The 24,634-nt window shown below is 38.0% G+C and overlaps 1 protein-coding gene across 3 annotated transcripts in view; it reads left to right on the plus strand.

Annotated features, from left to right (window-relative positions):
• Positions 1 to 24,634, plus strand: part of LOC150074989 (ubiquitin carboxyl-terminal hydrolase 47-like) — a 486,634-nt gene that overhangs the window by 156,104 nt on the left and 305,896 nt on the right. The gene's annotated exons all lie outside the window — the stretch shown is intronic.

Genomic DNA, 24,634 nt, shown 5'->3' on the forward strand with positions numbered 1-24,634 from the left:
AAACACATTACTGTCAAACCTCTAATGCAGAAATTAAGCTAAAGTAACTACAGAAGTGCCTAGTGACAAATGGGCCTGGAGTACTGGGGTCCATAGTTTAATAATTTTCAAATAGATATTTACAGTATACCCAGTATAAAAATAAAATATAAGTACAAATTCAGTAGCTTTCGGAACACGTGTCCCTTTATCAACTGACAAATTTGAATACATTACAAGCAAAGTGTGGCACGTTACTCATGCGTCATTGTTGTAGCACGGACGTGTGCTGCCTTACGCCAGTGATCATCCATCAATAAAACGGTTGTCTCTAGGATGGGATGTATACGCATGCCTTTCTGGCGATTTAATGCCTTAGGGTTGTTTATTATGTTTAGTGACTCTAGCCATAGGCGGTGGCGAAAGTGTCGCGCGTGGTCCACTATCTCAAAGTCGCGCTTGGGGTCATATGGTGCGGTCAATTCACCAACTACGGGTCTGGCCACGCTCCAAGCCATCTCAATAGCACTGCCCGCACCCTGTTCTCCAGGGCCTGGAGCCATTCCAGCACCGACACAATTAGACGTAACGAGATCTCCCGTGTGAAGGCGGACCTAACCAGATGCGGTTATCCATCCCATGTACTAAACAGATGCTTGTTACAGGCACAAGAACTTACTTCCAACCCAAGACCTCCGAAGCAAGTCGGCATATCATCCGCCTACATTCCGTACTATCCAGGAGTGTCAGGACGTATCTCGAAGATCCTGAGAAGTTACAACATCAAATGTGTGCAATTACCAGGTAGGAACCTACGTTCACTTGTCTCCAGTGTGAAGACCCCTGTCACACCTGTCTTACGCAGCAATGTAGTGTACCGTATCACCTGTAGGGCCTGTAACAGTTGCTACGTAGGTGAGACATCGAGACGTCTCCAGGATCGCCTCACGGAACACGACAGAGCAATCCGGCTTGCCGAAACTGACCAGTCCGCGCTTGCAGAACATTTTTGGGCTACCAACCACGATCTTGACCCCAAGCGCGACTTTGAGATAGTGGACCACGCGCGACACTTTCGCCACCGCCTATGGCTAGAGTCACTAAACATAATAAACAACCCTAAGGCATTAAATCGCCAGAAAGGCATGCGTATACATCCCATCCTAGAGACAACCGTTTTATTGATGGATGATCACTGGCGTAAGGCAGCACACGTCCGTGCTACAACAATGACGCATGAGTAACGTGCCACACTTTGCTTGTAATGTATTCAAATTTGTCAGTTGATAAAGGGACACGTGTTCCGAAAGCTACTGAATTTGTACTTATATTTTATTTTTATACTGGGTATACTGTAAATATCTATTTGAAAATTACAGAAGTGCCTACTTACACTTTTAGCCCCCAGTGAAAGGAGCAGAGTCATCCTGAAAGATGCAGTTAATTGGCAGGTTGAAATCGTCTCTAATGGTTGGCAGCAATTTGCCTTCCAATATAGCCAGGTATCCATTGGCATTTACAGAACCTTTTATAAACTGCAGGTGACCTACTCTGCGATACGAAATGTACCCCCATATCATTTGGCTGGTAGGGAATTTCACTGTAGAAACCATACAGTCTGGATGGTATTCTTCACCATGTCTATGGCGAATCATTTGTCTCCCATCAGAGCTATATGCAGGTTGAATTTCTTCTCATCCGAGAAAACAACTGACTTCCACTGCTCAGAAATCCATTTGGCATGCTCCTTACACCAAATTAATTGGGCATTTTTGTGTGAGGAGGGGTTTCTTCTTAGGATGATGGGCTACAAGTCCATTTTTTGAAGAGGCATCTTCTGACTGTTACTGCACTTGCTACCTGTATGTTCTTCCCATTCTCTTTTCAGCTCAGACGAAGAAGCTTTACAGTTTTTAGGGCATAAGTGCTTCAAAATACGGTCCTGTTTTGGCGTAGAGGCACTGTTGCATCCAATTCCTTTTTTCCTATCAGCAGAACCAGTATTCTTGAGTTTGGAAAGAAATCTACTCACTGTTGACTGATTACAAGACACTCTGTAAGCAGTATGGCTGGAAGAACATTCTTCCTCACGTAAAGCAACAATAGCACTCTTTCTTCATGGCGTCAACTGCACGTAACTCGCCAGTATTCTTGAGTTTGAAAAGAAATCTACTCACTGTTGACTGATTACGAGACACTCTGTAAGCAGTATGGCTGGAAGAACATTCTTCCTCACGTAAAGCAACAATAGCACTCTTTCTTCATGGCGTCAACTGCACGTAACTCGCCAGTATTCTTGAGTTTGGAAAGAAATCTACTCACTGTTGACTGATTACAAGACACTCTGTAAGCAGTATGGCTGGAAGAACATTCTTCCTCACGTAAAGCAACAATAGCACTCTTTCTTCATGGTGTCAACTGCACGTAACTCGCCATCCTGACACAAGCAGGGAATGACTGCAACTCTTAGAGAGCATGCTTATATAGCTCAAAGCAACAGCTGATGCAATATTATGTCATCACCAACGCATGTCAATCTTATATGATGCAATCTGTAAGAAATATTGCCTCATATACTTACGTTATTTGGACGACAATTACGTTAAGGGGTGATGCACTTTCTTTGAACACGTGCGTGTGTGCGCGCGCGTGCGTTTGTCATACCTGACTCGTTAATCTTTCATTTACTGAAACCATTTCATCAACTGAATACCTTTTTATCCTATGTAACTTTATAAACATTACCTTTATGGGGTTACATTTAATATTCCTTTATATACATATATTTTATTATAGCCTTAGTAAAATAGGTACATACTATTTAATCGGATATTATGTTAGTTATATTGGTAGAGGCCGAAAATGTAAAAGGATTGTATTACATTATATAAAATATTTATAAATTGCTCCTATTATTGATATATATAGACAAATGTTTATATTCAGTGTATAAGGAAGGGACGTTGACCTGTCAATTTTTTTTTTTTTTTATGAAAACCCGAAACACGAAGGTATCAAAACGTATAGTACTTAGTACCATATGTGGGTTGAAAGAGAAGTATGGGGGGGGGATTGCCGGAAACTTTGCTCTAAAGACTAAACATGGGTTTCACCACTTCAAGCCTCCAATAAGCAAAGTGGTGGTATTGCACCGGTTGATGAGTCATCTACCACCTGCAGTTTGTAATTACCATGGAAAAATTGAGAAGGCCAGTAAGGTGAAGATAACCTGAAATAAATTGATTAATATAAAAATAGAAATAATAATGAAGATAACAATCTTACCTAAAGTAGTGGGTCCTAAAGCTTTAACTACTTCTCCATAGGGTCGGCAGCTGAAACCGTAGGAGCCACAACGATAAACAAGGTTTCTGTTATGATGTATACATGCGAAATGTATAAATCATAGCCGACCTGATAGAGACCAAAAAGAAAATATTAAAAAAAAAAAATTTTTTTTTTAAAGTCAAAAGAATTACAAAAATTACTTCAACTTACTGTGTGTTTTGAATGGAATCTGTGAAATAGTTGCCTGTGCTGTTTACAAAGTAACGTTGGAGAACCAAGGATAACGACGATAGATTGCTGTCCAGAGTGTTTATATCAGTTGAAGCAACCACGTGTTAGCAGAAGGGAGTGGAGTCATCAAAGTGAAATGTCCAGTGTTAAAATGAGGCACAGTGCCAGCATAGGGAGATTATGCCTGGTGCTGTGCCTCATTTGTTTATTTACCTACTTCCCCATAACACTGGACATTTCACTTTGATGGCTCCACTCTCTTCCGCTAACACATGGTTGCTTCAACTGATATAAACACTCTGGACAGCGCTCTATCGTCGTTACCCTTGGTTCTCCAACGTTAATTTGTAAACACCACAGGCAACTATTTCACAGATTCCATTCCAAACACAGTAAGTTGGAGTAATTTTTGAATTCCTTTTGACTTTAAAAAAAAAATTTTTTTTTTTTTTTTTAATCTTTTCTTTTTGGTCTCTGTCGGATCGGCTGTGATTTATACATTTCGCATGTATACATCATAACAGAAACAGAAAACCTTGCTTATTGTTGTGGCTCCTATGGTTTCGGCTGCCGACCCTTTGGAGAAGTAGATAAAGCTTTAGGACCCACTACTTTAGGTAACATTGTTATCTTCATTATTATTTCTATTTTATATTAATCAATTTATTTCAGGTTATCTCCACCTTACTGACCTTCTCAATTTTTCCGTGGTAATTACAATTTACAGGTCAACATCCCTTCCTTATACACTGAATATAAACATTTGTCTATATTTCATTATGGTTGCCAGGTCTCTCTCTCTACTGTAATTAGTAGTACCCAGATCCGTAACACAGTTTAATATTTTTGATTTAACACTTTTTCTTTCTTTGTCATTCTGTAAATTAATTATTATTTTTATCAATATGATATATATATATATAAGGTGACTTAAGCTGTGTTATTTATACATGTTTAATCATTATGTATAAATATGAGGTACATTCAAAACTTCTTGGATAGGAATTATATTAGTTGTTTTTAGTATGCATTTATTTGTAAGAAGTTCTGGCATGATCAGAACTTGATAGGTGGTTACTAGTTAGTATCCATCTATGCAAGATGGTAGGTTATATTCTAGTTTTAAAGCATGGTAATAGCAAAATACCAGTAATTGAGCTGTATAATAACGTCAGATTTTGGATGCTGTTAAAAATATCTGAATTTAAAATGCTTACATTTGTTTTCGTAAGCATATTGAAGATTTGATGAAAGTTGTTGTTTTTTGCACTTCACTTCATCAGTTATTGATGATATGCAACCTTATTATGAGCAAAAAACTGAAGATAGCAGCATAAAACAGATTTGCAGGATCGTTTATAGATGTGTTGGCTGCTCAAGGACCTTACTTTGAAAGAAATGTCTCATGCTCTAAATGTGCATACCTCAGAGATATGCATATTTTTTTGTTAAAAAACCATTCTGGAAAATATTTCAGTGTAACTTGAATTGTATTAGGTGTTTCTTGTCACTTCTCAGTAGTGTATACTTTCTAATGAAGCCAAACCATACAGAGTAGACCTTTTTTTGGTAAGAGTAGTTTTAAGAAATATGAGATAGACTGTCAAACCCTAAATGAATTTGGACATATCAGAAATCCATCCAGCATTGTGAAGATTTGTGTGTGTCTGTTTTAACCAGACAGTGGTGGGACAGCATCTCACATACATACACCCTTGAAAATAATATTCCCACTTTAACTATTACTCCGTTATTAAAATTCTAAATTTTTTTTTCCCCTACCCTTCCTAAATGTAGTCAGCCTTTTACTACGCTAGTTTCTCAAGTGATTTTCATAGTTTTTCTATAGGAATTGAGCATGAGAACCTGTCAGTTTCCCTGCCACCATACAAGCACAAGGAAATCAAGGAGAGAGGAAGTCGTTCTGACCAGACTACAAATTGGACATGCACACATCACACATGGCTATTTACTGCATACCGAAGAACCTCCAAGATGCCAAACATGAAATACTACCCAAACAATCAAACATATACTGATAGAGAATGCCCAAACTATGAAAATGATCGACAAAAGAATTTCTCATCATTATATAAAGGAAATCAAAACATCACCCTCAAAGATATCCTAGGTGACAAGGAACATGTATCAGACATTTTCAGATTCATTGCAGACAATCAACGTCTACCATCTACTGTAAATAAAGATACAGTTTATATGATCACAGAAAATATTTAACTCCCATGTATTCGATCAAGATTTAGAGAATGAATATGCATACAGAGAACATAAGATATAGAGAATGAATATGCATACAGAGAACATAAGATATAGAGAATGAATATGCATACAGAGAACATAAGATATAGAGAATGAATATGCATATAAAGTTCATAATAAAACAAATGAACTGGCGCACTATGATCTCCATTGTCAATGTGCCAATAAACACCAAAACAACCAACCCTGCCACCATTTTTGCAACTATTTGGATTTTGCTTGAAGCATGGCATCGTACCAAAGAAGTGCTGATGCTGTGTTTGTTTAAAGCTCCATGTTACTTGTTTTTCCTTTCCCATTAGTTTGATTATGACCAGGACGATAACACGGAACCTGTATTCTCTCATACATGGTTTTGAATTTCATGTTTTCAAATTTGGCACCCTTAATGGGGTGCCAAATGTGAAATAAATATTGAAATAAGCCTGAAAATGGAAGTAACTAATAGTATCCAATTTACCTATTTTTTTTTAAATAATATTTGTATACATAATAAGCAGAAATATGTGTATGCACACTTTGAAATTTTACATACTTAAAACTTTTAAATTGGAAATTGGAAGAGACTAAGTCTGTTTACATGGACATAAAATAGAAACTAATGTTTTTTTGAGAAACAGTGTGTATTAAAAATTTTAATATATTTTTAAAACTTAAAAAGTTACAGTAAGTACTGCAATCCATTAAGAAAAGATGGCATATTGGCATTTTTCAAGCAGAATTCAAAAAAAAAATCCCAAAATGCTTTCCAAAAATTTAAAAGAAATGTGCATCTTTTGGATGCCTGCCACGGGGAACAATCTGGGTTAAGGACAGGTAATTCAAACCATGTTATTTGACTGATTTTTATGCAAGTATGTGCTGTGCATCTGTGCCAACTGTCCATTGAATTTTGATTTCCCTTATGTTCTGCTGCTGCTTGTTTGAAATCCCAAAATTTAGCCATAAATATATTTTTGTATATGTATATAGCAATCCAAGATAACACGTGGCCAGTACTACTAAAGATATTTGTTCTTATTATCTAAAATAGTGTCAGAATTAATAATAAAAATTTTAAAATGCTCTTAAACAATATCTTGCCTTTTTCTCCAAAATTGGTACTGTAATTTTTTTTTTTTTCCCCAAACCATAGACTAGATGAATAAAATTACCATTATAAAGTAAAATAACCTTTATTGTACAGTGCACAATGAAGATCGTTTTATGACATTATGACTACATAAAGTGCCTACGGAGAAAAAATAATAATAATAAGAAACAAAGCAAGCTTTAAAAAAAGTGATATCTTTAATGTACGTTGGGATACTGAATGAAATGATATGGTTATAAAAAAAAAAAATTAATAATCAATTGTGATACCCATGGAATAAAAAAATGTGATACCCAACATCGTGGAACACTTTCTACAAGTTTTTGGTGTGTAGAGATTGGAATCTTTTTGCACTCCTCACTTAAAGCTGTGGCTAGTTCTCTGCCTGAATGGAGTGGCATGAGGATGACTAGATGTCTCTCGTTGTGGCTCTCTCATGTGGACTGAAAACATATGCGTAAGCACCGATAGTCTTTATCATGTCTGCCTGTCCTCATGTAACAGCTCAACTCCCACTGGATGGATTTTGCCAGGTTTGCTGCATTATTTTCCTCAAACTGCTGTTGTACTTACTGCTTTTTGACATAGTGTGTCATCATGCTAATACAAATAATATCCATCTCTGAAGAATTGCCACAATATGAGATACCATAATGCACAGCAGCATTTGTGATTGTGACTGATCAGAATATGGTTTCTCCTAAATACATTTATTTGTGCGAAATGCGAAATCATTCTTTCAGCATTGGCTGAATTTGAGTGCATCCATCTTATGGGTGGACTGAGTATTGTGTTCATCATTATACATCACATTCTACCACTGCTATAATGTCTAATGTTTGCATTCTCTGCTTCAGAATAGTCCCTGAACGCCATCCAACACAGTGCCCTTCAATCTGCACTACGTGCCTACAGAACCTCGCCAGTTCAGAGCTTGTATGTGGAAGCACATGAACCCTCTCTGCATATTAGAAGACAACTCCTTCTCTGCCAATACACTGCCAAAATAAGAAGCTCTCCATCTCATCCTTGTTGGTATACCTAAACCAACCTCTTTGACAAAGACTCTACGAATCCAAGCCTAATGAACCCAGGCCTCCTGGGATACACCTCCAAGAAATAATACAGAAATGGGAAATTGATCTCAACAAAATTGAGGAAGTTGAAGTATGCCATATCATGTCTCTCCATGGGAAAGACATGGTGTGGACATTGATCTGTACTTTGCTCAGTGGTCAAAAAACACCATATCCACCTTTAACATCCAACAGCTACATGCCAACCATACTTTGGAATACACGGGGAAACTCGTAATCTACATGGATGGCTCTAAGTCGCACTCTCACATAGGTGCAGCAGCTGTATTCCCTTCGCAAAATCTCTTCAACTTGAAGAAATTTTGAAGAGGTTTTAAAATCTCTTCCATTTGAATACAGCATACTTTCTGCAGAATTATATGACATCCAACTTGCATTAAGTGAAATATGTCAACAGTCATCACTTTCTGTCCTAATATATCCTGACTCGCTCAGTGCTATATCAACCATACAGGGTAAACATCATTCTCATCATCCTGTCCTACTAGAAATTGAGGCTCTAATCAACCTCTGTCAAAATAACTCTCTGCTGGATCCCAGGACACTCTGGAATAAAAGGCAATGAAAAAGCAGATAATGCAACAGTCAGCTTCTAAACTGCCAACCAATACAAAGATAGTTTCATACTCTGATTTTAGACTAACTATTATTAGAAGCATGTGAAGATGAATGGACCCAGATATGGACAAATCAAATGAAAAATAAACTGCAGGAAATAAAACAAAATCCACAAACATGGGAATCAAGCATCAGGAAAAGTTGCAGAGAAGTAGTAATGCTTGCCAGACTAAGAATTGGCCACACTCATCTTACACATTATCATTTACTAGCTAATAAAAATCCTCCTCTCTGTTTTCAATGCCAAGTTCAGCTTACAGTAAAACATATCCTTTTGGTATACCCACGCTTCAGAAATTCCAGATTCCTTTGCTTCCAGAGTTTATGCAGTAATCAGAATATACTTGCCCTTCAACAGATATTAGACAACTCTGAAAATCTAGATGAACTGTTTAATTTTATTCAGCAAATCCAATTTGACAAAAAAATCTGAAAAAAATTGATTTACATAAAAAAAAAAAAAAAAAAAACCTAGAATGGACACATCTCACATCTTGGCCTTTGATGCCCTTGTGTCTTAAAACCCTTAAACAACAACAACAGCTCCAGAATAGACAGTGAGATGCATTGCTGGGAGGCAGCTTCAGCCTGCAGTCTAAACTAGACCTTCACATTCTGTGAAGTGTTTTAGAAGAGGAAGAATTCTTTATTGCACATAAAGCATACTGCCATGTGAATTCCCTTCAGAGCTACAAGCCAAGGATTTGCATAAAAAAATATGATTAAACAAAAAGTTTAATAATGGTAATAAACACTTAAATTAAGTGATAAAATATTAGAAAATAGTATAATTAAGGTTAGAAAACAATATGATTAAAATATTAGAACAAATTCACAAATTGACATATGACTAGACAATGCGTTGGAAATAAAATGATCGTACAGCTATTGGTTTTGATACAAATCATCCTTAGTGCAGGACCTGATCAAGAAGTCTTATTGAGTGGTAAGAGTTCAATTCTATAATCCATCAATTTTTAGCCACATTAGTCTTCACCATGTCTGTCCTTCCTCAGGTAACAGCTTAACTCCCAGTGGATGGATTTTAATAAAATTTTATGTTTGATTTGTATAGAAAGGTTTGTCCAGCCATCTCAAATTTCATTAAAATCAGACAAATAGAAATCCAGCAATTAGTATTTCTGTTTTCTGTACAGTTTGTATGGAAAAAAGGAATTTGTAGATTAACTGTAGTTTTAATGCAACATTGTTAGCATTGGACATATGTTGCACTTTTTGTGTGTAAGACGATTGAACATGGTGTTGCTTGTGAAGATATATATATATATATTCTAGATATGATAGAATATGGTAGAGTAAAAATATATCAGATTAGCAATGAGGTAGCAGGTTGAGTGAGATATAGTGCAGTCTGCAGAAGACCTGTGCGTCAAAAACGCCCAAGTAACGTGCAAAGGCCAATGCCGGCACTGTGGCAAAACCTAGAAGGACAATATGTAATATAAGGTGAGAGTAAAACAAAATGAGATAAAACAAAGCAAAAAGAGATAAAAGTAAATGGTAGTAACGTAAATTGAAATATGATAGAGCAAAATTATAAAATAATAAGGCAAAATTATAAAATGTGTTAATTATGGGTTAGTAGATATATTGAAAGGGACTTTATCTAGGAATAACCCTCTACTGATCTCATTAACAATCTTAAGTTATCTATAATGTTGAAATTTACAAATAATTCTTCGCCTAATATGGATATCCAGGCTTTGGTGCCATAGAGAATGGCAGAGCAAACCAGATCTTAATGTGTTTCTGCACCCAACAGCTTTGTCTTGCACATGTAAAAGTTATGGTTCAGAAACCATCTGAGTCACAGAACTTAAATTGCATATGATTCATGTATGGAAGAAGGAGAGCTTCTGATCAAAAACAATACCCAGACCAGTGTGTTGCAGTGGTTATTGTGGAAATGGTACACAAGCTTATATAGCATCAGCCATTTATCCATAGCAGTAACTTGCCCTTGATGCCACATTGCCCCAGTTTACACAGTAGTCTCTTATGTGCAAGAGTGTCATCAGAAGCCTTCCTGAAATCCAAGTACAGTACACTGTCGAAATAATGGCACATTGAGATCGGATGTATACATACAGTGCAGATATCTTGCAGTGCCGAAAAAAGAAATTGTCAAGTCACGCGATTACTGCATTTGTTTACGTTCGACATTTTCAAAGTAAATTCTGTACTGATGTCACAGATTATACCATTTATACATTTATTTGCTTTACATTTATTTCAAATTAAAAACCCCTCACTATGGCTCCTAAAGTTAATAAAACTCATGCAGAGAAGAAAAGAACAACATTAAAGCTTAATGGCAAACTTGATAAAATCCAAACTATTACATTAGGGTCACTTCATATACCTATGTGAATTGTGTCTGCAAATTACGTGTGTTCTCCACTCGTTTTGCCTGTTTTGCCGGATGAAAAACCCCAGTTTCTGGGTGGAAAACTTGCTATCTATGCCCAAGACCCACTAACTGAGTCACGGAATGAAAAAAAGGCCTATAAAAGTTCCTCACATCATCAACTGGATTCGAACCCTGGCCTTTTCCACCTGGTCTGGGGAGGAGAGTGATGATACCACTGTGCTACCCATGCAGACTGAACTTGATATACCATATTTCTTTGATTCTAAGATGCACTTTTTTTCCCCCCCCTATAAACCTCTCTAAAAACGGGGTGCATCTTAGAATCAATGGTGTCTTACAATTGCAATTTTGTTTTTTTTTTTTTTTGAATTTTCTTATGCTTTGCACACAGCACCACACGTTTTGTTTTTACCTGGAAACCCCGCCTCTAAGTTTGACCATTATCGCATTCTCCAATTCCATTGGAGAATAAATTGGTGTAGGTGATTTCACACGCTTTTGAAATGTGAAGCCACCGTTATTTCATTATAGTGGAGCTTTGTTTGTATCTTTGAAAGTATGTAAGAAGTGGAGTTACCTGTATTTTGTTAATTTTGATCCCTTATTGCACATTAAAATGTCAAAAAGATTGCACTACAAAGCTGCATTGAAACAAAAAGTTATTGCGTATGCAAAAGAACATGGAAATAAAGCTGCAGGTCGACATTTTGACATTAGTGAAGTAAATGTTCGTCGTTGGAGAAATGATCCCAATTCCATATTTTCGTGCAAAGCAACAACCAAGTGCTTTACAGGACCTAAGAAAGTAAGATTTCCACAAGTCAACGATGCTGTGATATGTTTTGTAACGGAGACACATGCAAAAGGATTACCCATCACTCGACAAGCCATGCAATTGAAAGCTGGAGAAATTGCCAAGTCCCTCGGAATAGAGAAAATAATTTTTAAAGGCAGTCGCAGCTGGTGCAATAGACTCATGCGTCGTAGCGGATTATCGTTAAGGCACCGAACAAACATCTATCTGTCAAAAAATTTCTGCAGACTTTCAACAGAAGCTGATTAACTTTCAGCAACAGGTGATGAAATTAAGGAAAAAAAGAAATTATGAGATTAGTTAAATTGAAAATGTTGATGAATCCTGGTCTTCTTCAATATGTCTCGAAATTACACCGTCAGCGCTAAAGAAATCTCGAAATTACACCGTCAACACTAAAGAAATCAAGATTATAAGCACATGCTTCAAAGAGCAGCATATCACTATGATGCTATGGATCAACACTGATGGTCGAAAGTTGCCACCATATTTAATTTTAAATCGAAAAAGCATACCGAAGAATGAAATGTTCCCCAAAGATGTTATTATGCATGCACAAAAAAATGCATGGATATCGGCAGAGCTTACAAAAGACTGGCTAAATGTTGTGTGGAATAGACATCTTGGAAGTCTTTGTAACCCACCTAGAATGCTAGTACTTGATGCATTTTGTGGATATTTGTCCGAACAGGTCAAAAATAAAATCGTGCAAAACCGTGGTGACTTGGTTCTGATTCCTGGTGGCATGACTAGCCAAGTGCAGCCACTCAATGTTTCAGTCAACAAACCATTTAAGGATTACTTGAGAAAGGAATATGAATCCTGGCTGTTGACTGACAACCTTCTGCTGACACCTTCTGGAAAAATTAAGAAGGTGCCAGCATCAAAATTGGCAGAATGGGTATCAACAGCTTGGAAGCTAATCCCAGAAAGAATAGTGCAGCGCTCATTTAAAAAATGTTGCATCACCAACACTCTCAATGGTTCAGAAGACAATATATTATGGGATAATGAAGATAAATACGGCTCAGAAGAATCAGACTCTGAATGCGATGTACACTCTGACATTGATTTAGATGCAGATATCGATGGCTCAGAAGGAAGTAATGAATAACATACCTACTGATAAATACTATTGTTGTTAGTAAACTGAATTCTATTATAATAAAATATTTGTTAGATATATTTTAGTGTTTTATTTTATTTATTTTTTTCTTAGAATCAAAGCTTTTTTTTCTGTTGGTGGTACTGAAATTAAGGTGCGTCTTACAATTGATGGCATCTTAGAATGGCAGAATATAACACTAGATCGTCAACATGTTTGTATTTTTATGTGCAGTTAATAAAATTGCATTCTTAATCTCTATTTCTTAATTTCTCTATTTCCTCATTATTTTAGCATTAAATACTTAAAAAAAAAAAACTTTCTAGATAACGGAAAAATCAAAATAATGGCACCTTGAATCCCTGAAGGTGCCGTTATTTCGAAAATATGATTTACATCATATAATTTTTATATGATTATAAAAATTATTTTTTGCATCCAGTTCCTTGGTCACTGCATCATAATATCCAATCAGATTTGGTTAGACAAGACCACCCCTTAACAAATCCATTCAGTATAATTCATGCCACATGGTGACTTATGCTGCACCAGCCAAAAAATAAAATAATAATAATAATAATAATAAAATAATAAGAGAAAAGGAAATAGACAACATATGCGTTCCCCCCTCCTGTAGGTAATTATCCAACTGACCTTTGAATTTCCCCAAACTGTCAGCCTCTACCACCCATGTAGGTATGTAGGTAACTTATTCCAGTGATTTATAACTTGCAGGCTAAAATAAAACTTCCTGCTGCTGTTCTTTGAATTCTTTGCCAGAGACATCTCATAATCTGCCTTAGCTTGCCTAACTTCCTTTGTCACTTGATTACAGACTACCTTATACACTGTGCTGCCACTTTATTAGTTACACCCCTGCTGCGTACACAGGTCTGTGTGCACAGCAGGGGTGTAACTAATGTGGTGTGTAACAGGGGTGTAACTGTGGGACAGACCCCACACCAAAGCAGGGGTGTGGGGTCTGTCCCACAACGTTGTTAGTCACATGACCACAGTTGTGGATATAAATGCAGTAGAACAACCTTTCTAGTATCAATTAAGTGTACAAACCGTAGCACGAATGGAGAAAAGGAGTGACCTAACGGACTTCGAACATGGCATGGTAGTAGGTGCAAAATGTGCTGGACAAAACATCTCCGAAACGGCAGTTCTTGTGAACTTTTCACGCACCACAGTTTCAAGGGTGTATCGAGAATAGTGCAACGAACAGAAAACATCCTTTCGATGGCACCCCTCTGGAAGAAAATAACTTGCTGATGAGAGAGATCAGAGGAAGATGGCTAGAATTATGCAAGCAAACAGAAGGGCAACAATGTCGCACATCATGTCAGAATTCATTCTTGGTGCACAGAACAAAATATCACAACGGACCACTAGTCACACTTTGTCGCAAATGGGCTACAACAGCCGATGGCCACATTGCATACCTTTGTTATCAATGAAGACCAAGAGAGCACACCTCCTGTGGGCACAGCAGCACCAGCACTGGACTATCGAGGATTGGAAAATAGTTGCGTGGTCTAACAAGTTGAAGTTCCTGGTGCATCATGTTCATGGAATTTGGCAAAAACATGAATCCATGGACCCATCATAACACTGCCCCCCCACCACTGTGCAAGGTGGTGGGGCAGTGTTATGTTGTGGGAAATGTTTTCTTGGCACACGTTGGGTCTATTGATACCTATAGATTCACGTCTGAATGCCACATTGTACCTAAACATTGTTGCTGACCAAGTGCATCCATTCATGTTGACAGTTTATCCTCAGTCAGATGGTTACTTCCAGCAGGATAATGTGCCAGTACACAAAGCCCGAATCAGTATGGAATGGTTCCAGGAATGTGACAATGACTTTTCTTTGCTGCAGTGGTCCGCTCAGTCCATGGATCTCAATCCGTGGACTGAGCGGACCACTGCAGCAAAGAAAATAAAGCAAAGAACATCTTTGGAAAGGGCTGTTCGCTGCACCTACACCTCTGTCGAATCTCAAGGATCTGCGTAACACACTCATGTCTGCATGGTACTCCATTCCTGTGCAACATTTTCAGCATCTTATTCAATCCATGCCAAGATGAATTGAGGCCGTTTTGAAGACTAAAGGAAGCTCACCACGCTACTAGGTAGGCATACCTAATAAAGTGGCAGCACAGTGTATATACAATAGGCTTCTGTATCACCTGATAATTTATATGCATCCCATGCATATTTCTCCTCTGTCACATCTCAGTAGTTCATCTGACATCCATTTAAGTTTAAGCCTTGAACAGTATTTCTTCGTTGGTATAAAAAGCCAAATAGCCTATATGATTACTTGCCTGATGCTTTCCATTTGAATTTGCTGTTGATAACATCATCAGTTGGTCCCACTTCATAAAATTTAAAACTGTCTGAAACCACTGTAGTCACTCTTATACGAGCAAGTGCCTTTATCATTGACAGTTTTTATGTCTTTAAATTCCACATTAGTACACTATTGATCACTGCCACCCAGTGGGTCCTTTACTGCAGATTCTTAATGCATGAAAAATCATTGCTGATAACCAGATCAAAGGTATTGCTTCCTCTTGTTGCCTCTCTAATATGCTATTGTAGAAACATTCATCCAATAAATTTACAAAAGTCTTGCTAGTTTGTGCATGTGATCAACCCACAAATTGCTGTCAACATCTTGAAAGTTAATCCTCCATTATCAGAAATTTTTCCATTATAAGACATTCTGATTTACTGGCCCACCGTTTCTCTGTATAGCTGTTTGGTATACTCATTACAGTCATTGGCCTAATAACACATTCCTACTCTCAGTTTTGTTTCCCCAGTGCTTATATTACACCAAACTGATTCAGCATTGCACTGTCATCCATGTTTACTGGATGCACTGCCTTAGATTTAAACTATCACTTATGTCTGAGTGACAACCTGTGTCCGCTATTTCTACAGTACAGTAAACCCTCGATTTAACGGATTAATGGGGTAGAAGGGGTGTCTGTTAATGCCGAAAGTCGGTTAAATCAAATGTAACCTGGGGTGGCATTTTTTATTGTTCTTAATGTAAAAAAAAAAAAAAAAAAAAGCTTTAATACAATGTACAGTACTGTACAATATAAAATTACATTGGAATTTGGCCTTTGATTTACGGATATCAGAAACAGTTTGTTTTTTTACGCCATAAATTTCACAAACACATGCTACTGAGATGCCTTGTTCTAATCTCTCAATTAGCTCTAATTTCTGTGCCACATTTAAGTTCACATGCTTTATTTTAACTCCTCTATCACTTGATGCCATTTTAAGTTGTAAGGATTGCAAAATTATTTAATAAATAAAGTCACAATTCGGAAATCACAGAAACACTGTATACAACCTGACCGCATGATAGCTTGAGGCAGACTGAGACCCAAACAAAGTGAGTCAGTAGACCTGCAGTTTAGTGTCCCGAGTCATGTTCAACTCGCAAGTCACCGCCTGCTCTTATCTGTAATCAGGGAAAACATCTATTTGAACACGTTTTCAGAAAGAATAAAAAAACAATTTGCTGACTACAATTTCCTGAATTTGATTATAAAAATAACAGTAGATAATTATCAAAACAATAATGGAAATAGGTAATTACTATTAATTTTAATTAATAACACTGAAGTTTTGTATAACCTAAAAAAAATAATATGGGCGAGATTAATACGTACATTACTGTATTATTATTCGACTGGTCCGTTAAATCCGAAATCTGTTATATTGGGGTCCGTTAAATCGAGAGTTGACTGTATCTGCATTTGGTGACTTAATCAGTACTTCAAATTCATTAAATTTATTTACAGTGCTCCTAGCATTAGTGTGCATGCAAGTATGCATACATATATTTGTACTCTTAGTTAGCCTAATGCAGCTTATGTATTTACCTGTTCCATGATGACCCACAGCAGGTCTTGAAATTACCAACACCTTGCTTTCCAGCCAGCTACATGCTCCAATAGAAGCAGTGCATGAATCACTTTCACGTCTACCTGTGGATCCTGTTAGTGTATTAGTCCAGGTATTCCCCAAAGCTAGTAGTTTTCCATCTACCAATCACTGTCTCAATAGCATCAGCTAATATTCTTACTCTCCTTCTGTTTCCTTGAGGTTGTCACAGGCATTCTCCCAGATTTGCCAGACAAGCTGTACTTGCTACCTGGGAGTCTAAAATGCTGATGGAACTGATATTCAGGTGACATTCAAGTCAAGTGGACCCAATTTTGGCGAAGTCCGGACGGTCTGACAGCCAAATCCTCTGCTTGCACTTTCATGATGGTGGGACTTTTTTTTTTTTTTTATGAAAACCCCAAGCACAAAAGGTATCAAAACCTATAGTACTTAGTACCGTGCATGGGTTGAAGGAGAAGTATGGGGGGGGGGATGCCGGAAACTTTGCTCTAGAGACTAAACATGGGTTTCACCACTTCAAGCCTCCAATAAGCAAAGTGGTGGTATTTCACAGGTTGATGAAAGTCATCTACCACCTACTTTCTGTTAGTGATCCTGGGTATAATCTCCAAGAACTGTGGGTGACCACCCAGGTGTGATCCCAACCTGGGTGGTCACCCACAGTGGATCGAGGTGTGGCGCCAACACCACATGGAGGAATGCCACCCATCTGTGTTACCAGGCAATACTAAGTGGTAGATGACTCTCATCAACCAGTGCAATACCACCACTTTGCTTATTGGAGGTTTGAAGTGATGGAACCCATGTTTAGTCTCCAGAGCTAAGTTCCGGTCAACCCTTTCCCATCTCTTCCATCATGCAGTATGACTAATGACTTTTGAGGTTATAATGAACATCATGGCTAGATACAATCTTCCTTACATTTTAAGGGTACAGCTCTAAAACGGTGTTCGCAGGACGGCCACTAGTTAGTACACCGGACTGAACCTATTGGTAACTCTTTAGGAGGCTTCCAGAACAGTTGGTGTATAATCTTGCTACCTCTACTCTGCAAGATAGTGACTGGGAAGGAGTCCGAGTAGTGTGTATGTGGGGGGGGGGGCATTGTCAAGGCCTTCATATGTCAAGGATCTGGGTATATTCTTACCATGTGTACGCCATTTCCAAAAATTTCATTACTTCATACAGCATGTCTCACTCACTTTTTCTTACTATTGAATACACATAAATTGCCAAACTAATAGAGTAAGCTTATCTTCGAAAAGATCTAAACCTCCCAAACACTTCCTAGTCCATTTCACAAATATACATGGTCTCAATTCTAATCTCAATGACATCCATTTCCACTTACAGTCTCCCATGCCCCACATACTTTTTCTGACAGAATCTCAGTTATCGGTTGATTCAACCACTGCTCATCTCAGTTGCCCAAATTATTCGCTGTATGATTGCTTTTGCCTTAAAGATGGTGCTTGTGCATATGTCCATTCCGATATTCCCTGTCAGAGACTCTGTAATTTGGAATCTCCTCTCTTCGATCTTCTCTGGCGTAAAATCTCTCTACCTCATTGTGTCAAATTCATCTGTTGTCTCTACCGTTCTCCCAACTCCACTAATCACTTGGAGCTCTTTGACTTCCTCTCGTTGCAACTTAACTTTTTCCAGTCCAACTTTCCTAACAGTGAGGTAATTTTCCTTGGTGACTTTAATGTTCACAACTCCAGCTGGCTTCCGTTTTCTAGTCACACTGACCCAGCTGATTGAGATGCTGAGGCTTTTGCAATTTCTAATGACCTTGCACAGATTGTTCATTTACCTACAAGAATACCGGACATTCCTAACCATACAGCCAACATGCTCGTTTTTTTTCTCACAAACAACCCTTCTAAGTCGAAGTGAGTGGTCCTTTAGGCACCTTAGACCACAACTTGATGATTGTCTCTTCTCCAATGGAGCCATTATCTCATGGCTATTTCCAACCTCATATTGTTTGGCATTACAAGAATGCAAAATGGGATGACCTACGAGATTTCTTTTCTTCTTTTCCTTGGTCGGATTACTGTTTCAAAACTTCTGATGTCAGCATTTGCTCAGATTGTGTCAGTGAAATTATTCTTGTAGGAATGAAATCCTTTATTCCACAGTCCACGTTAAAATCTCATCCTTTATCTAAATCTTGGTTTTCCAATAAATGTGCTAAGGCTGTTCAGGAGAAGAACGTTGCATATCATAATTGGCTTGTTTGCAATTCTTCAGTTTCATTTTCTGCCTACACCAAAGCTCACAACAATTGTAAAGCAGTTATTAATCAGTCCAAACTAGATTTTGAACAGGCTAAGAGTAAAAAACTTGCTTCTTGCCCTAATTGGAGCCGAGTATTCTGGTCTCTTGCCAAAGCTATTGGCCACAACTTTTGCCCATCTTCACTCCCACCTCTTTCAAAACCAGATGGTTCTGTTGTCACGTCAGCCAAGGATAAAGCTGACCTGCTAGCATCCCATTTTTCTTCCAACTTGTGTATTAATGATCTTGGTAAAACACCTCCCACCATTCCGAACACACTCCATTCAATGCCTCCTGTGGTCTTCCGTCAAAAGGATGTCAGAAGGATTTTGACGAATCTTGATGCTAAGAAATTAAAGGTCTTGATGGTATTTCTCCACTTGTTCTCAAAACCTGTGCTCCTGAACTTACTCCTGTTCTTTGCCACCTTTTTCACTTTCTTATTCCAAAGGTTTTTTCCTTCTGCATGGAAATTTACTCATATCTAGCCAGTTCCTAAAAAGGGTGACAAATCCCTCCCATCCAATTATCGTCCCATTGCAATTACTTTTACTCTTTCTAAAGTAATGGAGAAATCACTTAACCGCCAATTCTTAAACTACCTAGAAACCTTATGTGTGATCAGTGAATGCCAGTATGGATTCTGTCAGTGTCGATCCACTGGTGATATTGTGGCTTATGTTACCCATTTAAGGATAAATTCAATGGAAACTTTTCCATAGGCGAAACACAAGTAGTTGCTCTTGACATCTCGAAGGCTTTGGATCGTGTTTGGCATAAAGTTCTTCTAAACAAGCTTCCCATCTTACGGTTTGCCAACTCTTTTTTGTAATTGTTTATCCAGTTTTCTCTCTGATCGCTCCCTGAGTGTGATGGTAGTTGGTTCTCTGTCTTCTAACTTCTCCAGTAATACTGGTCTCCTCCAAGGTTCATTTCTTTCCCAAACTTTTTTCCTCTTGTATAATAATGACCTTCTTCCATTGACTGGAAATCCTATCCATAGTTTTGCCGATGATAGCACATTGCATTCCACTTTCCATTTTGAGAAACCTTGGCCTGCTCAATCAGCTTCAACTTCTCGAATATCTGCTACCAATTCCTTAAATGCCGATCTCCAATGGGGCAAACTTCTCGAATATCTGCTACGAATTCCTTAAATGCCGATCTCCAACGGGGCAAAGACTACTTAGTTGATATCAATCCTTCTAAAACTTCTTATCTTATATCTCGCAAAAAGGATTCTTCTGCTCCTATGCTTACATTTGATGACACTCCAATTTCTAGGCAATTTGATATATCTCTTTTGGGGATTACTCCGACGTCTAACCTCTCTTGGCACAAGAACATTACAAATATTGCTTCCTCTGCATCTAAAAAACTTGGTTTTCTCTTTCGCTCTTGCCGTTACTTTTCTTCCAAACAGCTGTTCACTCTGTAGAAATAGCAAATCTACCCTACCATGGAATATTGTTCCCACATCTGGGTGGTGCCCCCAAAACCTCTCTCAAGCTTCTAGATTCCATTCAGAAAAGGGCAGTTAGGTTAATTAATGACTCCTCTCTAAGAGAGTCTCTCCACTCGTTGTCTCATAGATGTAATGTTTCTGCTGCATGCCTTATCTACAGATACTGTCATGGGCACTGTTCTTTTGAATTGGCTTCTATTATTGCCGCTCTCTCTTTCAAAACAGTCTGAACACGTGCTGCCACCAGCCAACCTCCATTTACTGTGCAACTTCAATCTCACAGAACAAACTTTTCATCTTCCTTGTTTATTCATTCAACTGCTGTTTTCTGGAACAATCTTCCTTTGTGTATTTCCTGAAATTACAGTCTACAGAAGTTCAAGTCTAATGTCAACAAATACTTTCTTTCGTCTTCTCAACCTCTAACCCAAGCACGGTACCAAGTACTATAGGTTCTAATACCTCTCGTGTTTGGGGTTTTCATTAAAAAAAAAAAAAAAAAAAAAAATTAAGTGTATTCCATCCCTATAAAAACACTCTCTCCTGTTAACAAACATAGACCACGTTGAGAAAAATTCATTCCCTCAAGCTTTGCAACTTGATTGACAAGGCTCTCAACATGTACACATACACTCTCTCTTTCTCTCACATTGTGTCTGGGTAGAATTGCAGATACTTTCAAATTCAGTTCTAACTTGTGACTTTTTCCCAATATTGATTGCCCTGTGCTTGTTAAGTAAGTACTCATATCTTCTACTCTTAATATCTTTAATGCCAACGTGTCCTACCTTATCACCTTTTGTGCCCTTTTAAATGATTATATATGCGGTAAAAGTAGATGATGCACAACATCATCTACTTTTACCGCTGTTGGAAAAGGACCATGTATGTCTACCGCTGGTAGCCATACATGGTCCTTTTCCAACTATCTTTCTTACACAACATATTTCCGGTTTCCCTGATAGAGTCACTGACATAAGATTGTAGATCCTCTTAAAGTAAATTTTACCATCATTGCATTGTGCTTGAGTGCGAAAATCTGTTTTCACTTAGCAGGATTAATGCAGAAGCCTACTTGTTTGAAAATCTAATTCAGACAACTAGACTTCAAGGCCTATCTAGTATTAGTAGAGGCATATGGTGCAAGAAAGCAAGCTTTTGCAGCATCAGCCAAAAAAAAAAAAAAAAAAAAAAAAAACCACTCCCATTTCACCCCTCCATTCGTTCAAAATACCTGTCCAGCTGATCCTTAAATTTATTTAAGCTATCAACTTCCACAACAAGGGATGGAAGTCTGTTCCACCAACCAACTACCCGCTGGCTAAAATCAAATTTCCGCACATCTATTCTACATCTGTCTTTCCTCAATTTGAATTTATGCCCTCTCAGGTGATTATTCTGAGTAAGAGGAAGAATCCCATCAGCATTGAGCATGCTCAAACCATTCAAACCATACACCTCTATTAAATCACCTCGGCGGTGCCTAGTCTCCAGACACTGTAATTTGTAAAATTTAATCCTTTCTTTGTAAGAGCAACCCTTTGTTCCAATCACTAATCTTGCCCTTCTCTGTACTGGTTCCAGCAGCTCTACATCCTTCTTGAAATGAGGCCTCCAGACCTGTATATAGTACTCAAGGTGTGGCCTGACCATTGCCTTATAAAAGGGAATAATCACCTCCTTATCCCTGCTAGAAAAATTCCTTCGTGTATCGTGGCCGGGATATCCAACCAACCGGTTGGTTCGGCACCAGCCCGAGGCGGGAATCGAACCCGCGACCTTTGGGTTGCCAGGCAGGCGCTTTACCTACCCGGCTAGCCCGGTCGGCGATTCTCCCAATGCTTATGCCACACCAAACTGACTCGACATTGCACTGTCCAGCGATGTCGATTGTCTTCACTTCCTTGGATTTTGTGTTTCTTAACTAATAGCATAACCCCACCTCCCTTCTTATCCTGTCTATCCTTTCTGTACACATTGTACTCCCCAAATTCCAGTTCTGCATTCCTTATATCTGTGCATTCCCTGAACTATGAATCTTGTCCTTGAGCATTGTCTGAATAAATCATAGTATGTCTCATCACTAGATACATGTGTGCCCAGTTGGGATTGAAGTATCTAGTAACCTTCTAAGCGATACTCCTCCCCTTCTTGATTCAGGACCCCATTCAGAACAGAATAATTTGGAGTACACCGCTCTGGTTAAAAAAGATTTAGGCTTATTAGGAGATTTCATTGTCATGAAATTGGTGACATTTTTTGTAATAAGAGTTGTTGTTTAAGAGCTATTGGTGCAAGAACAGCTTAGGCTATAATGCGCCTAGCTTAGGTGTAATAAGAGTAAATGGACTAGAACCAGGTTATGTCTGACTAAAAAGCAACAAATTGTCAGATTTTTATGAGAAGGAAATAAAGAGAGTATTATTATTATTCATACGAGGACTAATGATATTAATGATATTAAGTGCACATGAACTGGCACTTTGTTGGATAAATATAAGACCATGCTGAAAAAACATAAACATTTGGACATATATGTCTGCAAATCTGTCTGGATGATAAGAGGGACTGTGTTGAAAGCCCTGTGGATTACTCAAGACCTGAAGCACTCTGTGAGACTTCTGGGAGGAAATATTTGTCAGCATGGTGCACACTTATAAGCATAAAAAATCTATTCTATAGAAACTAAATGCATTTGACAGAATACAATTTTCTTGTGTGATGAGTCACTGTCATGACTTGATGATAGCATTAATAAAGGCACATGATGCAAGAAAGCAAGCTTATATAGCAATAGCCAAAAAAAAAAAAAAAAAAAATCTAATTTCACCCATCCACTTACTCCAAATATCTGTCTAGTTCTGCCTTGAATCATTTAAGCTATCAACTCCTACAACGACAGATGGAAGTTTGTTCCAGCAATCAATCACCCGCTGGCTAAAGGCAAACTTCTGCACATCTATCCTACACCTTTCTTTCCTCAGTTTGAATTTATGCCCTCTCAGGCGATTATTCTGAGCAAGAGGAAGAATCCCATCAGCATTGACCATGCTGAACCCATTCAAGGCTTTATACTCCTCAATCAGATCACCTCGCAGGTGCCTGGTATCCAGACACTGTAATTTGCAAAACTTAAGCCTTTCTTTGTAAGAGCAATCCTTTGTTCCATTCACTAATCTTGTTGCCCTTCTCTGTACTCGTTCCAACAGCTCTACATCCTTCTTAAAATGAGTCTTCCTGACTTGTATGCAGTACTCAAGATGTGGCCTGACCATTTCCTTATACAAGGGAATAATCACCTCCTTATCCCTGCTTGAAAAATTCCTGTATATCACTGACAAGACACCATGAGCTACCCTTGCAGACCATCTGCACTGCTCAGAAAACTTCATATCTGCCTACACAATTAACCCTGAACCTTGCACAATCTCTCCAGGGCCAAATTGATCGACAAGGCTCTCATCATATATGCCCTCCTATCATGTCTGGGCAGAATTGTAGATACTCTCAAATTCAACCCTAACTCACGGCTTTTTTTTCAACATTGACCTGTACTTTTTAAGTAATTCCGCCGGTTTCTTGCTCTTAATATTATTAGTGCCAACATGTACAACAATATCACTTTTGTGCCCTTAAAAGATTATATCTGCTGTACAACATCATCAATCTTTGCCCCTGCCAGACATTTTCATCTTCATTTCTAAATCAGTTTTGTTTAATTTCCTGGCACTGTCAGCACTTGCACTTTCCATTGGTCCCTTTCCCTTCATCATTGTAATACGTAAATAGGAATGAAGGGAAGTTTCTGAAAATTTGTTTTTTATGTGATTGAAGATTTCAGTAAAGGCAAACACATTTCACCATAATACTGTAATATAAAAATCCACAGAATTCTTTTTATCAGGATTATCGCAAATGTAATAAGATGGAGTTTACTAACCATTTATAATAGATTGCGCTAACAGAAAAGTCCAATAAACTGGAAAGTGAAAATTGTTTTTGTTGTTTGATCCAGAAACATGCTTTAAAAAAAATATCACAAAAGCTT

Source organism: Mastigoproctus giganteus, chromosome 14 (assembly GCF_048544385.1).
Source record: "Mastigoproctus giganteus isolate SK-2022 chromosome 14, ASM4854438v1, whole genome shotgun sequence".
Classification (NCBI taxonomy): domain Eukaryota; kingdom Metazoa; phylum Arthropoda; class Arachnida; order Uropygi; family Thelyphonidae; genus Mastigoproctus; species Mastigoproctus giganteus.